The following is a 16,594-nucleotide window of genomic DNA, read 5'->3' on the forward strand; positions in this document are numbered from 1 at the left end:
TTTTGAGGGAAACAGAGGGGGAGGAGGGGGCAGAGAGAGAGGGAGACACAGATTCTGAAGCAGGCTCCAGGCTCTGAGCTGTCAGCACAGAGCCTTACATGGGACTTGAACCCATGAACCGTGAGATCATGACCTAAGCTGAAGTCGGACACTTAACTGACAGCCACACAGGTGCCCTTAGTGCCTTTTTATAACCACATCCACCTCCTTTTTTGTGTGCCTCATCCCCATCCTTGTCCTTGAGGATAACAAATTGGTGAATCTGAAGGGAATTATGCTGTGTGGAAAAAGCCAATCCCCAAAGGTTACATATCATTTGATTGCATTTATATAACATTCTTGAGATGATGCAATTACACAGAAGGATGTTGGTGGTTGCCAGCGGGTGTGTATTCTCTTCAAAGTGAAATTTATTTAAATATCGTCAGGGGACTCAAAGTCGTCCTATACAACAAGTTAAATTTTTTGCTCAATAAACATTTGGGGAAATCTTTTTTTGTGCCTGATGCTATTCTCATGATGGGAATAATCAGTCTCTGCCTTAGGAAATGCACTAAGAGGCCAAGTGAGAAGCCTCTAAATATAATTGCATGTTAAGCCCCTTGGTTGGCAAAATGACCCACCATGTATGAAAGGCTCCAAAAGAGGTGACTGAACAACAAAAAACAAAGGCAGGTGGGACTGATGAGCAGATACAATGGTGTTCATGTAAGAAGTACATTAATGTTCTGTCTCCATTAAGGAACTGTGAGAAACTGTCAGAGGATTTGGAGTTAAGGATTTGAGAGAGTAAGCAGCTTAGGCTAAGAAAACAGTACAGACAGCTCATGATAAACCATCTGGCCTCTGGATTTCTGGAAGGGGAGAAATGGACCAGTGATGAGCCCGAGCCCCTAGGAGGATACCACTGGTATGGAGAGACAACCGTTCTCCTGGGTTGGACGGTGGCAAGAAGGGGGAGGAGGCATGAGGTGTCAGCTCCTAGGACAGCACAGGCTGTGTGTGATGGGTGGCACAAGAAACAGCTGAACAGACATCTCACCAAAGGTTTGCAGGCAGGTCAGGGGGAAGTGGGTGAGGACATTTAAGAATTCTTCGGGATCGTCTATGGCAAATGAGTTTCATCTCCTATTCTAAAAACTATACTAAATGTTCTGTACTACTAAAGAAAAAAAAAAAAACACAAAACCGGAACTCTGTGCGGGAATTGTTGTTGTTCCCGTTTACAGGGAGGAAACGGGCTTAGACAGACTAGAAAAGTTGCCTGGGGTCACTTAGCAGCTAGTAATAGACAGAGCCAGGATCTAAATTCATCTGCCTGACTCCAAATCCAACCCAACTCTGCCATCTCAGGCCTTTCAAAGAGTTAAACAATGATGGCATCGGGGAGGGGTGTCCTGGTGGGATAGAAGAGAAGGGAAATTTGGGAAGGTGACATTATTTGGGAATCTATAGAAACTGAAGGTTAAATTTCCCACTCTCGGTTTTCTAAAGTGAAGTGAGCAATTTCCTTGGCTTTTGCTTCATGAATAGAGATGGAAAATTTGACTATTGGATAGAACTCTACAAAATACCAGATGCTCTATTTGAACAGGACTTCTCCGGGTAAATAAATTACACTTAAAAATATGCAGCAAACCTCAGTGAGGCCACAGCAGTTCTACAAGAAACATTTCAAAATAAAAGTGCAAAAAATGAACAGCTTAGGGACACATAAATAACCTTTCAAATTTAATCAAGATACAAATTCAGAATAGTTCAGATGTGGTATCTGTTAGAGGGAGTGAAGAAAGTGTAATGGAAATCGGCCTAAAATTGAAACCATAGGTCCTTATTGAAGCTGTAGGTATATCAGAGAAAGGCATTTTGCACATACAACCTTGCAGAGACCCTATGGCCTATATGACTTGACGATGTCCACGGCATTGTCTGGGTTCCAATGTTAACATATGCTTCCTTGGAATATTTACAAAGATGGCGATAGTGCATGGGCTAGGTTTTGTTTTGTTTTATTTTGTTTGTTCTGCTGCTTCTATATTTCTTAGATCTGCTGTAACCATTGGCCGCTTGGAGTGTTGCTGAACTGCCTTTAGTGACCATGAAATTCACTCGAGAATAGATCTTAATGCAATACTAATAATTGGATGATATTTTTGTTACTCATATTCCTATGGCCTTTCAAAGCAAACAATGCATCTCAGTTTGATGTAACTAGAGATCTTAAAGTTTAATAAAAATACCACAGTCATAGTGAATCCTTTTGTGCTTGGACTGAAGGGTTCCCAGATTCAGTTCTTAATCAAGAACTGAGGTTACAGATTGAAGCAATTATATTTTAGGGAAACACAAACTTTATTCCATATTTGTTCAGTTGCTTCTTCTCAGATGATTTTCTGGTGGACTTTTTTTTCCTTTCTCTCTCTCTCTTTCTCTCTCTTTCTCCTTCCTTCCTTCCTTCCTTCCTTCCTTCCTTCCTTCCTTCCTTCCTTCCTTCCTTCCTTCTTTCTTTATTTTAGTAGGACATGGAAAGAAGTGTTTTTGGATGACTTAATGCAAGGCTTATTCATTCATTTACTTAGAATTCTATGAATGTCAGGGGTGTAGTCACATTTTCCCATTCACTCTGTGGCAATAAAAAAAGAAGCTATTTGCTTTCAAGGTCTGATAAATATATATTTTTAAATACCTTACAGACTATGTGTAGACCATGCTTATGCAAGGGATGTGTGTGTGTATGTGTGTGTGTTTAGGCTGATCCATGGTTTCTTCATCTTTGCTTGGCATTACTAACAGGTAACATCACCATATAAGACTTTAAAAAATAGTTTTTACATTACAGTGCCGAGTCAGAAATTTTTCTAGGAGGTAATGTTTTTTATATTTTTAAAAAATTTTTTTTCAACGTTTTTTATTTATTTTTGGGACAGAGAGAGACAGAGCATGAACGGGGGAGGGGCAGAGAGAGAGGGAGACACAGAATCTGAAACAGGCTCCAGGCTCCGAGCCATCAGCCCAGAGCCTGACGCGGGGCTCGAACTCACGGACCGCGAGATCGTGACCTGGCTGATGTCGGATGCTTAACCGACTACGCCACCCAGGCGCCCCTAGGAGGTAATGTTTTATAAGACAGAATAATAAACTATTCTTCTGAAGAAACCACTAGTAATCTTAATAATTGTTTATAATACCCACTTGCACATAATTTCAGGAAAAGTAAAGTTACTTTGTAGTTATGATTCCAAAACATATTTTAGATGTGGGTTACCATATTCAGTATATCATTTAATATGATTTATCAACAAGACAAAAATGCCAAATTTTGCCACACTGAAAGATCTGTTAAAAGATATAATCCAAACCAGAATCTCCCAGGGAGTAGAATCAAAAAGACATTTTAAAAACCCAATTTTTTATGGTATCCAGAATTTCCTTATATGTTGCTAGAAAAGTAGTAATAGATGGAAAACTAGAGTCATTCTTTATGCAGATACATGTGTTATAATATTATTTCATTGTACCTTACATGGTTTATAACAAAAAATGCGTGTATTTTGTAGATACCGTGTTGCTTACATATCAAATATGGTGTCATTAAATCTATGAGTGTTTCAACTTTTTAACTATACTATTTTGCTCATGTGAGGCAGATAAAGTCAAATTCATAGAAGGAGAAACTAGCATGGTAGTTGCCATGGACTGAAGGGACCACGGAATTGGTAATTATTGTTTAATAAATACAGAGCTTCAGTTTCTCAATGAAGAGAGTTCTGGAGATGGATGATAGTGTTGGTTGCACAACAGTGTGAATGTACTTACTACCCCTGGGCTGTACATTTAAAAAATGGCTAAAATGTGTGTTAAAATGTGTGTTAAAATGGTAAATGTATCAAATGTGCTATGAAATCTGTGGGTAATCCAATTTTTTAAACACTATACTATTTTGCCCTTTTAGGTTCCTAGAAAATAGAAAAAATTACTATTAACAAATAAAAAAGTTATATTTGGGGGCGCCTGGGTGGCGCAGTCGGTTAAGCGTCCGACTTCAGCCAGGTCACGATCTCGCGGTCCGTGAGTTCGAGCCCCGCGTCAGGCTCTGGGCTGATGGCTCAGAGCCTGGAGCCTGTTTCTGATTCTGTGTCTCCCTCTCTCTCTGCCCCTCCCCTGTTCATGCTCTGTCTCTCTCTGTCCCAAAAATAAATAAACGTTGAAAAAAAAAAAAAGTTATATTTGTAGCTGAACCAAAAAAAAAAAAAAAAAGCATGTTAAAATGGGTCACGGTGACCCCCAAGCTGAGAACCCTTAACTGGTTCCAAAGCTAATTTGGGGATGCTAGCACAGAGGGGAATGAGAAGGATTTTTTTTCCTCCAAAGACCTAATCCTTCATCATAACTCTTAGCCTTCTCTTTCACTGATGTACCCCTGCACACAGTATCCTTGTGCAGCCTGCTTTTTAAGATGCAAAACAATGATTATATGGTAGTCTCAAGGATACTCAGAAGAAAGCCTTTATTGCATATTTAAGTTTGAGTTCTCAGTTATGCAATAAAGGCTTTCTTCTGAGTATCAACTGAGGTACTCAACTGAGTCATCACCAGGTCTTCCCTTGGTGATCCATTATACTTCATGCAACAACTTGGGTAAAGTAAGAGAAATGTTAGGGCTTCAACATAAAAGACAGTTAAGAGTGGGAATAGGCCTGGGAACAAGGATCTGGTATGGAATCTGTCTTTGGCAAAAAACACACAGAGTGAGAAGAAAGGAGGGGAAAGTAGGGTGAGGCATTTAGCAAAGGTCCAGCCAGCTCACTCAGCCAACACAGGCCGTGAAAAGGAGAAATCAGGAAATTTGGAGTCTGTATAGATACCTGGGATTCAATTTGGCTCAAGTGATGACTGGCCTGGCTTGGCAGGAAAGGAGTTGGTGGGATGAAAGGGGTAACACTAGCGTCCTGAGACTTATACGAACAGGCTGGGTGATGTCTGAGAGTCGAAATGCATGTATTTGAGGACATTCTGAAGAAAAGTTTTTCAACCACACTTGGGGGTGGTATTTTACCCAGTGTAGTTATCACATTTGACACTTTTACTCTTGTTTTTATTATTCTACTTCTGCTTTTTTTCCTTAATATTTTTTAAAAAGCTAGGCAAGTTGCTGGCCATATCTCTACAGGATTGACTTTATGATCCAATATAAACATGCTTTAATATTTTAAAGTAACCCTACTCTCAGAGCTGGTCGACTTTTTCCCCTTTCCTTCCATGTTTCAGTTATCTGTTGCCATGTTAAAGACAACAACAACACAAAATTTAGCAACTTAAAAACACAACAAACAGTGATTTCTCAAGAGTCTATGGGACTGGCTGGTCTTAACTAGGAGGTTCCCAGGTGGCCAAGTGGTACTATCTGGGGTCACTCATGTGGTACATTCAGCTAGGAGCTTATCTGGGACTAAAACTTGTAAGATGATTTCACTCACACATCTGGTGCCTCGGGTAAGGTGGCTGGGATGGTTTGTGCCTAACTAGGTCTCAGTCTCTCTCTCTATAGTTTCTCCTCATCCAGCAGGCTGATCTGAATTTCTTTATAGGGTAATTGGATCCCAAGACAGTGAAAATGGAAGCTTCAAGGCTCAGAAGTCACAGGGCATCACTTCCAGGGCATTCTATGGATTAAAAAAAAAAAAAAAAAAAAAAATCCCAGGGCCAGCTTAGGCTCAAGAGGAGGGGATACAGACTCCATCCCTTGATGGTAAAAGTGGCATGAATTTGCAAGGATGGGAGGAACTGTTGCGCGGAGCATTCTTGCAGGAAATTTACTAGTGCATATACAAGAAACAGATGCCAAGTGGAATATTCTGCTTGAGAATGGGTCCAATTAAAATTCTGACGCTTTTCATCAAGTTTTATATTTAACAATATTATGTAATCCTTATACGGAAAATACTGTAGTAATTTAGAGTTCTATATAAAATTCTGCACCCATTGAAGAGAAAATTAACTTTTCTCCTCAAGTATATGAAAGGTGGGGTTGGCTTTGAGGTTGAGCATGTGGGTTTGAATCTTGGCTCTGCCAGGTAATAGCAATAGGGTCTTGGGCAATTTTCCCTTTCAGTCTTGCGCTTTTCTCCTCTGTATTTAGAGGACCGATGTGAAGATTATATGAGTCAATATAGCTAAACTGCTTAGCAAAGAGCCTGGCACACAGTAAATATGTAATAAATATCGGTTTTAAAAATACAAATTATTAATGCTTATTATCATGTAACACTTGTTTGGATTAAACCTCCTGGAACTGCAAAGTTCCCTGTTCTCTGTAGTCTGATTAAACTTAATCATTTATCTTGATTACTTCCTCTGCCTCCCCTACCTCTTGCCAAGCGAAAAGGTAGGTGAAACGACTGATTGCTAAACAGGTGTTTTAAGAAAGTGACTTACCAACTTTTAAACACTGCAGTCCATATGAAGACATATAATTTACATTGTAACCCAGAACACTGTAACCAAGAAACTCATCCACACTTAAATATTGTACAAGTATTTCATGAAACAATACTCACCCTCATGTTATGCTACGAGCACTGAAGTTTTGTTCTATTCTATTCAAGTGTTTTGACAACAACAAAATGTTGGTTGTGACCCACTATAATTAATTTCATTACCTACTGAAGCATTCTAACCTATATATTATGGCCATTGGCAAATAGCATATTAAACACATTTTCAAACCACGAATTGTTTCAAGTGTAGTACTATAAGAATATGACATACGTCATTTCTATACAGACTAATTCAGCTGCGGGTCAGAGAGCTCTTTCACAAATATGACCTGACCACTCTATTTGAGAGGTTTCATAAATTCTTTCAGTGGGACATGGGGAACTAGGGGAAACACAGGCACACTAAATATTGTGGGTTTAGGTACCATAAGAAGCCAAGTGGCTCATTTGTTTGGAGCTAGAGGGACCTACGCTGGAATGCCAACTTCACAGCTTACTATATTGTGGTTTTCTGCGAGCCATTTAAACTCAGCTGTGCACTCTTGATTTTTGGTTTGTTAAAAGTAATATGCAAGTAATATCTATGTCGACTGAGTTGTGAGCATTAAATGAGAAGATATACCCAAAGGCCCAGCCAAGTATTGGGCACCAAGAAGGCTCTCAGAATGCATTTCTTGCCTCCTCCCCCTACGATAAAATACAAACTGCAGAATTCATAGCTATTATTTAGGTTCTGTGTTTTATACTTTTAGAGAAAAGCTAAGAGTTGGTAGAAAACTATGGTCAAACCCTGTTACTTCTTCAATGCAATTTAATTTCTACAACCATGCATTGTCTTGATTTTCTACTTAATAATATTTAATAGTTATTATTGTTCTGGAATGTGGATATGAACTATGAAACAATTTGGGGTTGTCAGGTCAGGTTTTGTACAATGGGGTTCAGTCTCACTTCCAGTTATCAACCCGACTGCAGGGGGGGAAAAATGTGTGTGGAGGAGATAAACAATTCTAACCCTGTGTTGCTGAGTAATTTAAACAAAAATGACGTGAAAATACATGCACTACTTTTTTTTCCCCTTGGGCCAAACGTTTAAGGTTATCAGCGTTCTAGCGCTCCAGGCAGGGAGTATTTTCACGGTAGGTTAGCTTGGCTTAGGTAATTGTCTAAGATCCTCGGTTGATTAAGACCCTCGCACAGAATCATCGGATCTCTAGAACGGGACTGGTTATTTTGAAATATCTGCCTTTAAGCTCAGAATTATGTCTGCGTGTGAAAGAGCGCAAAGAGGGCGTGACACATCTTTCCCACTCCCGGCTGCTAGCCTCCGCCTCCCGCCGCCGGGGCCGCTGCACCCACGTGGCAAGTCCAGAGAGCGCAGCGCCGGGCGGGGGACGGCTGGATGGCCGGACGGCCGGACGGCCGACCCCTCCCTCGGCTCACGAGCCCTTCCCGCGGGCCGGCCGGGCGTCCGCTCGGTCCTCCACCGCCAGGGGGCGTGCGCGGCTTCCCGGCGGCGTGGGCCCATTGGTCGCGGCGGGGAAGCGGGGAGGAGGCCCAGCGGCGAGCTGGCTTCCTCCTGGCCACTCGCGGGGGTGAGGGGAAGCCGGAGGAGCCCGGGAGGAAGCGGAGGAGGGAGCGGGAGGCGGCGGCGTTGGGTCCCGTCGGCCTCCGGCAGGACTGACAGCTGAGAAGCCGGAAGGCAGGCGCGCGCGGCGGAGAGGCGGGCGGGAGGCCGGTGAGATGGACGAGGAGGCGGAGGGAGCCGCGGCCGAGGGCGGGGAGGGATGCAGGGCGTCTGGGGGAAGCCGGGCACCCACCTTCACCTTCATCCTCCGCTCGCCCCGCCACCGCCGGCCGGGGGGCGGGCCCCCGAGCGCGCCGGGGCGTCGTGGCGCGTCCCGCGGAGGAGGGAGCGGGTGGGGGGTTGGGGGGGGGGAGCGCGGGCAGGACCGGAGCCCCCGGAGCGCGGTCGGCCGGGGTCCGGGCCGCCGCCCCGGCCGAGCATCCCCAGCTCGGCGTCTCCGTGCCCGGGTCCGCGGAGGGCGGGGCGGTGCCTGCACCTGGCGCTCGGTCTCGGTGCCCCAGCCTGGTGCTGGCGCCCGGAGCGCGCGTGCCACGCGGGGGCTCCGGCTCGCTGTGGGAAACCGGGGCCGAGTGCTCGAAGGAGGCGAGGGTGGAACTGGGTATTGCATTTGTACTCTGTGGAGGGCCGTCTTGGCTCACTTGTAAAGTTTTAGCGTCTCCTAAACTGGAGGTACTTCTCATTTTTGAAATTTATCCAGCTCATTGATATTCGGTGTCATTGATGAATGTGCTTTTCTTCTCTTTTCTTTTCTTTTCTTTTCTTTTCTTTTCTTTTCTTTTCTTTTCTTTCTTTTTTTTTACCCCCGTCCCCTTTTTTGGCTACTATCCTCAAAATTCCTTACTATGGACAACAGTGAGTGACCGTAGGTCTAAATAATATAAATGACAAATTGAAGATTTGAGATTGAGATCTCCAGCTGTGTTTCATCATCTTATCCCCCACCCTCGCTTTTTTAAGTTTCATATAATACAGAGTTGCTGTCTAATCGACAGAACCTTTTGTTTTTATTGTATTTAGTCAGGAATATATGCATACAATATATGGATACAATATACTAGATGATATTAGATTGCTTACTAGGCACTGTACTAAATGCTTTCATATGTACATTTATTCCGCACAAGCCAAAAAGTAAGTCCTTTTATACTTCTTAATTTTGCAAATGAACATATGAACTCCTCTAGAGGTTAAGTAAAGGTTGATGACAGTAGATGCCGGACCCCTCGGGCCCTTGACTACCTTGCAGGGCTAGTGGTATACTGCCAGATTTTCCAAGTTTTTGGAAACATTCCTGATACTCCTGTGGTGCGCTACAGAGTACAGAGAGATCTCCATTTAACTTAGAAAATAAAGTTAATAACTTATGCTCTTCAACAAGAAATTGGCAGAATTGGTATTGGTTTTGATCATATCACTAAATGTACCTCTTTCTAAAGGCTTCCAGGCTCTTGAATTCTCTAGCTGATTACTAAAGTTACATTCTTCCCCACCTCCAATTTTATACAGGTGTTGGAAGCTTTGTTTCACAAATTCCATGTAATGTTTTCTCAGCTCACTAAAGACTGGCATTTCTTGATAGTGAGAAATAAAAAGAGTTCAACATAGTGATTCTTCACCTGGGAACCTCACAGAATCATACACAAATAAGACTTTTTAGAAAGGACACAGGCCCAGTTCCTCCAAAATCTGCATTGTTAGGAGACTTGTGTTGCAAAAGGGAATCAAAATAAGACTGAGCACCACTGGATTAAAGTGACTTTCAAAATAGACTTAATGGGTGTTTTATTGGAATTACTAAAATTTGGATTGCTACCCTAAGCATGGGTAATTAACCAATCTTTCACAATTAATGAAGATACATTACAAAGGAAAGGTAATTGGAGAGAGGGTCAAAGGGCTAAGAGATTGTTGAATGGCAAAAAGTAATAATTTCGGTTTGGGCTCAGAAGAGTCTTATCTTTTTTTAACCACATATTTTAGATCTTAAATGGTGTCAGTGTTCAAGGATTTTTATTTTCTTTCAAAAAAAAATATTGAAGTACCTGGTATGTGCCAGTTATAGGTATCAGGCATACTATGAATAAGACCACTAGCCCTTCACAAAGCTATTTTCTTTGAAACAGTGACTCTTTTTCTTTTCTTTCATTTTTGTACCCATTTCTTAAAGCTGAAAGGTGCGAGACCCAAGAACCAACCGCTTTTTCCCAGGTGTCACAAAAGTCAGTCTAGCTCAGAGCTTGGGACAATAGTAAACATTTGTCTTGAACTTAGTCCAGAACGGTTCCTGTCCTTGGTATCACATCATCTGGATTTTAAGTAGAAGTTCTGCATTTAGTTGCTTCGTGAATGTCATTGACCACATTAATTAACTGTAGGCAGTGCCTTATTTTCTTAATTTGGGGATATTGAGTAAGATTCCCAAGATCTTTAAACTTTAAGAGGTTTTGTGATTTTTATCCAGCTTCTAAAATACAGTCAGCCGACTTACTCTCCAAGGAGGAAATTAAGTGTTCCAATTCCTCTAAACTTCCACTGTGCACCCCACTGGTATTCTTTCATTCTCTTCTTCATTGGCCTATTCCATTTGATTGAAGCTATTCTGAGATGACTTACATTCTCCTTATTTGTAATCTAATTAATTTTTTCATCTACTGTTTATGATTTTTTTCATTTTTTTTGCTCATGAGTTTTTCCAATTTCCTTCTGTAGGAAATTAAATTTAATTCAAATAACATAAAATTTACCATTTTGAAGTGTACAATTCACTGGCATGTAGTACGTTCACAGTGATGTGCAGTCATGACCTCTGTTTGGTCTGAAAACATTTTCCTCATTCCAAAAGGAAACCTCACATCCACTAAACAGTTATCCCCATTCCCCCTTCCCTTGAGCCCCTGGCAACCACTGGCCTGCTCTCTGCCCCTGTGGATTTACCTCTTCTGAATATTTCATACAAATGGAGTCATACGCAACGTGATCTCTTCTGTCTGGCTTCTTTCACTTAGCATCATGTCTTAGAGCTTCGTCCACACATACATAGTATGTGTCAGTACTTCATTCAGTTTATGGTGGAATGATACTCCATGCATGGTTACATTCCACATTTTGTGTAGTCATTCATCCATTGATGGTCCCTGGTCAGTTCTTGTGCCCCAGTGAGAAAAAGTTCCGTGGACAGCTATAGCAGCCAGCCAATTCCTGCACTGATTTTCATCAGAAGGTTTACAGGACCTCAGGCAGTATTGTGGCATCAGGTGTGCTACCGATACCATCCGTTATCTGCAGTCAAGTGATCATTAAATGTGTTTTTTGAAGGACCTGTGATCAACAAAGATGAATTTCTTAAGTGGTCCGGGAAATTTTACCACTAGAAGCTACTTACTACCTGTTCTTTGCAAATAGCTGCTAACCCTCATTGAGCTTTTGTGGTAGAAATGGTGCACCATGCAGGGTAGACCCAGCTGTTCTTCACGTGGAAAGTTTGAACCACAGAATTCTGTCTGCTCTGGTTCACTTAAATTCTGCAGATGCTTTAAAGACAGTGTAGGTGGAGAAGGTATGTGGGGTAATTCTTAAAACATTCAATCAGAATAGGAACTTGTAACTTCTCATCTGATGCAATGCAAAATAGCTGCAGATGAAGATAGTTACACTGTATGTAAACGTGTGCCTTTCTGTAATCTTTTTCATTGTTGCAACTTGTGAACCTGACACTTCTTTACCCTGCATATGTTCAACTTCTTACAGTTAAAATGTATTTTGTTTTGTTTTTGCCATTGTTCTCAATGATACCTATTTCTATCTATCTTTCTTTTCCTGGATGGTATAGTGAGGGATTAAGGTGGTTTACACTACAGCTGTTTAATCCACAGCTGTAGAACTCTGACGGAGTTGGGAGAACTAAATGTCATTTTCTTTTCTGTTTTTGGCATGTTGCTGGTGCTCTCAGTGGCAGAAATCTGATCACCATTTCATTTCTTCCACCGGATTAGAGGTTTTTAAGCAGAATTCTGCTTTGGTAGGTGAGGAAGAACTGCAAGAACACATTCAGGGAATTTTGAATCTAATACTGTTGTAATCATTGCAAACAGGATTTCTTTCCTCTGTTCCTCAGCACATTGTGTCCAGATTTATTCACTGCCCGCCTCTCCCTCCTCACCCCCACGGGAGACCTGGCCCAGAGTCAGGTTGATTTCCATTCACTGTTAAGAAAGAATGAAATTCTTGTTCTGTGAGCTTTACCTTTGGGCTTTTTTGGCCTAGATTTGCCCTGCTCCCCATCCCCAAACTTGTCTGTGTGTTCAGATTGCTGTACTGTAGATCCCAAGTTCTCAGACCGAGAGAGAGTGAGAACCACCTGGGGAGCTCCTTAAACTTGCAAGAGCTTTAATCCTTGTAGGGATTCTGGGCTCAGGAATTTGCATTAAAAAAAACCCACCTATAATCATGGTGTCCATACAGGGGGTTACATTGTAGTTAGGGCTTCAAAGAACCAGATAATGCTGTTTCATTGAATCTAAGACGTTTATAAGGTGCACCATTATTTTGTGTACTACTGTGGGAGAAAAATAGGGTTGTAAACCTCACCCCAATTTAAGACCTGTTGAAATGAGAGAAGTAGTGTGCACCTTAGAATCAATAAAAACATCTTAGGATCAGAGGAACCACAGGCCCCTTTTAAGGTAAGTGATTATCGTGAGTCATAGAAGCTGTATGATAAATGAATTATAATGAAGCATTCTTCAGACCTTTTACTGTGTAAAATATTTGTTTATGGTAGAATTTAACGTAAGGTCCTTACTTGACATTTATTTGTAATGAATGTTATCCTGATGACTTGTTTTCAGATGTAAGGGAGCTGGATAGATGGGTGTAATGCACTCCAGTTTGGCCCCCTATCATTTTCATCCTAACCAGCCATTGATGTGTTGATAGTTCAGAAGTCTCATTTCTAATGTCTACAAAGACATTAGTGATTTCCATTTTGTAACTACAGTTCACTGAGATGATAATGTCACATTGACATCACATGTGGCATGGTCATTTGATTTTTATCTTTTTTTTTTTTTAATAACCCTTTTTTCTATTAGAGTGTCCTTAGCCCTCAGTGCCAGGAGTTGATATGCACAGACACCAGCCACCTATTGTCTTATCTTGGATAGTTCTAGGAGGGAGTGGCAATAGTATCAGGTTAAACAGCAATCTGTGTCTGAGTAAACCTGAACTCTGTCTGCCAACTCATGAAGTGTCGTGGCATATTGGGTACTGTATGATAGGATGCCTGTGGGTTAGAACAAATCTTTGTCCACTAACGAGAATTCAGCGAAGAGCAACCCCACCTGGCTATGGTACTTCCTTCAGTGGTATCCTCTTAGAACATGAAACATTTTTGCCAGGAAAACCTTGTTTAGTCCTGTTAGATTTGGGAGGGGAAGCAGAACACGTGTCCATTTAGTCTTTAATCACCTGCAGTATTTACAGAAACCTCGGTTAAAAAGCTTGTTGATCAACTGAACTATTTCCGAAACCTGATACGTCACCTGTCTGAAGAGGAGGAAGCGGTAGATGTCTAGCTGATTCACATTGGTTGGAGGAGTTGTGCTGTGGAACCCTTAATGTTGAGGTGAATGCTGTTGCAACACGTTTGTCTTTAGGATGTAGTGTGAGTGGTTTGTCTAGTTTGGTTACCTCCCCCTCCGTTGAGTCTTTGGGGTGAAGTCGGTGTAGGCGGGGCCCTTGTGTGATTTTACAGGACATCTTCCCTTTTCTAAGTGGAGAGGCAGGTTGATATGATAATTCTACTTTTTCATGTTTCATTCTTAGAAGAAAGGAGTTTTTATCCAGCTGCTGTGGATCAGAGAGAAGTTTTCCAAAGCATGGCTCTCTCCATTCCCTGCCTGGAGAACCAAATAAAAACAAGGTGTAGGTATTTTTGGCAGACCGGGGTCAGGGAGAACAAGATTCACCCCGGAACAGTCCCAGGATGCTTCATATTAAGCGTTGGTTAACATTCTAGAGGGGAGCTAAAAGCACTTTCTGGCTCATGTGTGCGTTTTCATAGGATGCTTTTAATTCTGTTTCTGTTTCTTAGCCGTAATTAGATACAAATCCTCTTTTGAATGTAATTTCACTATGATGCTGCATTAGAAAATAAGCCATTTGACGGTAGTTCACATAACTTAAAAAAATCTAGGCATAGATTGTGTATATTCCTCTCTTCCCAAGGTTTTCAACAGAAAATTAAAGTTCTGAAAGACTCATTGGTTCTGTTGAGCCATTATTTAAAAGTTTTTAAATAAGTTTTTTGGTCTGTTGCATTGTACTCTCATGTTTCTAAAAGCCCCTTTGCAGAAGAAGTAGAGACATTTATGTTTTCCTCGGGCATCATTTGAAAAAGTGGTTATTCTTGGCATTAGAGAATCATGCAGCTCCCTCCCCCTTCCCAAAGGAAAAACTATGTTGTGTTTTGTTTTTGGCTCCTTTTTTCTTCTAGTCAAAATGTAAGACTAGGTTAGTTCCTTAAAAACCTGGAATACTTTTCTAGTTGTTACGTACTCATTTAAAATTTTTTCCCTCAATTATTACCAGGTTATACCCAATTTTTAAAAGTTGTATAACGTGTGTATTAAAGTGGTAAGATTCCTCAAATTTTTCAGTTTATTTGTTTATTTTGAGAGAGGGAGGGAGAAAGGGACAGAGGGGAGAGAGAGTGGGAGAGAGAGAATCCCAAGTAAGCTCCGCACCACCAGCACAGAGCCTGATGTGGGGCTTGAAGTCACGAACTGTGAGATCATGACCTGTGCCCGAATCGAGTCTGATGCTCAGCCGCCTGAGCTCCCCAGGCGCTCCATCAAGTGGTAATTCTTTTATTTTTTTTTCAACGTTTATTTATTTTTGGGACAGAGAGAGACAGAGCATGAACGGGGGAGGGGCAGAGAGAGAGGGAGACACAGAATCGGAAACAGGCTCCAGGCTCTGAGCCATCAGCCCAGAGCCTGACGCGGGGCTCGAACTCACGGACCGCGAGATCGTGACCTGGCTGAAGTCGGACGCTTAACCGACTGCGCCACCCAGGCGCCCCAAGTGGTAATTCTTTTAAATGAATGCCTCTTCTAGGATTGAGAATCAGAGTGGCCTACTAGCACTAAAATATTTTCTGAAGTTGTAATTGGATTCTGTTCTATCAGGCGTTTAGTATTAATAACACCAAATCCTATTGAGTTCACGCTATTTGTAACACGGTGAGAATAGCTCAGACATCATCATTAGTTTTCAGATGTTCAGACTTTTTTCACACGAGTGCAGCGTTTCACCCCTCTTCCTTTTGTTATTTCACGAATGTCTCCAGCGTGGCAAGGACGAGTGTGCGGTGGCACGCGTGTGAGCCGGGGCCCTCGACAGCCTGCAGCTGCTGTAGTCATAGGTGCTCTGTTTTGTTTTGGTTAAAGTAAAGGTTTTGGAAAGCTTAATATTTGCGATTTTAATAGTTGATCAAACATCAGGTGCACAGTAAACCCCACCCCTTATGTCTATCACAAAAGTAATCATCACTTTTAATTGCCTGTGTAAAGAAAATAGTGTTCGTTTCTCCTCACCGACATAATTTTACAGTTAATGAGATGGGTTGTGATAAGACTAACTTTTATCCAGTTTCTTTATACCTGCTAGGACCGCTTTGGAAGACGTTCCAAAGTCTAGATTATGCCTGTCTTTGCTATGGATGGGCTGCTTCATCTATAGGAACAGAAGGATTTGTTTTCCTTCCTTTGAAGAGAATCCCTGGTTTCTCATGGAGTATATGCTTCTTCCCATGAAGCGCAGCTGATTATGAAAGCGTGTGATTAGCACGTACAGAACACAGGATTTAGGGTTGTTTGATCTGTCCTACTTCTGCAGTAGCACTTTCAAGAGGACCAGTAGAAGCCTTGTGTGAGTTGCATATTCAGCAAACAGCTGCAAGAAATGTTGGGATATTCGAGCATGGTCTGTTTTAAAAGTTGTTTTTAATTTAAATTTTATTTTTTATCTCTCTGTCTCGGTTGTCAAATGATGACCCATGGGTCCGTGTGGCCCACAAACCAAGATAGGTTTTTACATTTTTAAGTGATTGGAAAAAAACCGGAAGAAAAATAATACTTGGTAACATGAAAACTTTATGAAATTTAAATTTCAGTGTTCATAAATAAAGTTTTATTATAACACAACTGGGCTCATTTGTTTACGTATTGTCTATGGCTGCTTTCCAGCTACAACTGCAGAGCACAGTAGTTGCCATGGAGACCGTATATATGGTCCACAAAGCCTAAAATATTTACCATCTGGCCCTTTGACAGAAGCAAGTTTGCCAACATTTTCTCTGTTTTGTTCACATGAATGCAGGTATTTTTTTTCCGCAAATAGTGTTTTTAAAACCATACTTCTGATTATAAACCACATCAGAATAACTCACCCTCATGACTTTGAGGTACGGCATCCTTTTGTTTCCAGTGTTACCTCATTTCCCTCTTTT

At 41.6% G+C, this 16,594-nt stretch overlaps 1 protein-coding gene and 1 pseudogene across 2 annotated transcripts in view; one reads left to right on the forward strand and one right to left on the reverse strand.

The window, feature by feature from the left end:
• The first annotated feature begins 835 nt into the window (after window positions 1–835).
• The window catches only part of FAM3C (FAM3 metabolism regulating signaling molecule C), a 64,897-nt gene continuing 49,138 nt past the window's right edge, over window positions 836–16,594 (forward strand). Inside the window, exon 1 of one of the 2 annotated variants that reach the window (XM_086691483.1) lies at window positions 836–910. The gene's annotated coding sequence lies outside the window, so the exon portion shown is untranslated. Of the gene's footprint in view, window positions 911–8,098; window positions 8,236–16,594 lie in introns of those variants that run through there. The other variant, XM_025929831.2, reaches the window with a different exon arrangement.
• Window positions 7,590–8,787, reverse strand: LOC147583088 (uncharacterized; annotated as a pseudogene).

This window comes from Puma concolor, chromosome A2, assembly GCF_028749965.1.
Source record: "Puma concolor isolate L17-30 chromosome A2, mPumCon1.1.hap2, whole genome shotgun sequence".
Taxonomy (NCBI): domain Eukaryota; kingdom Metazoa; phylum Chordata; class Mammalia; order Carnivora; family Felidae; genus Puma; species Puma concolor.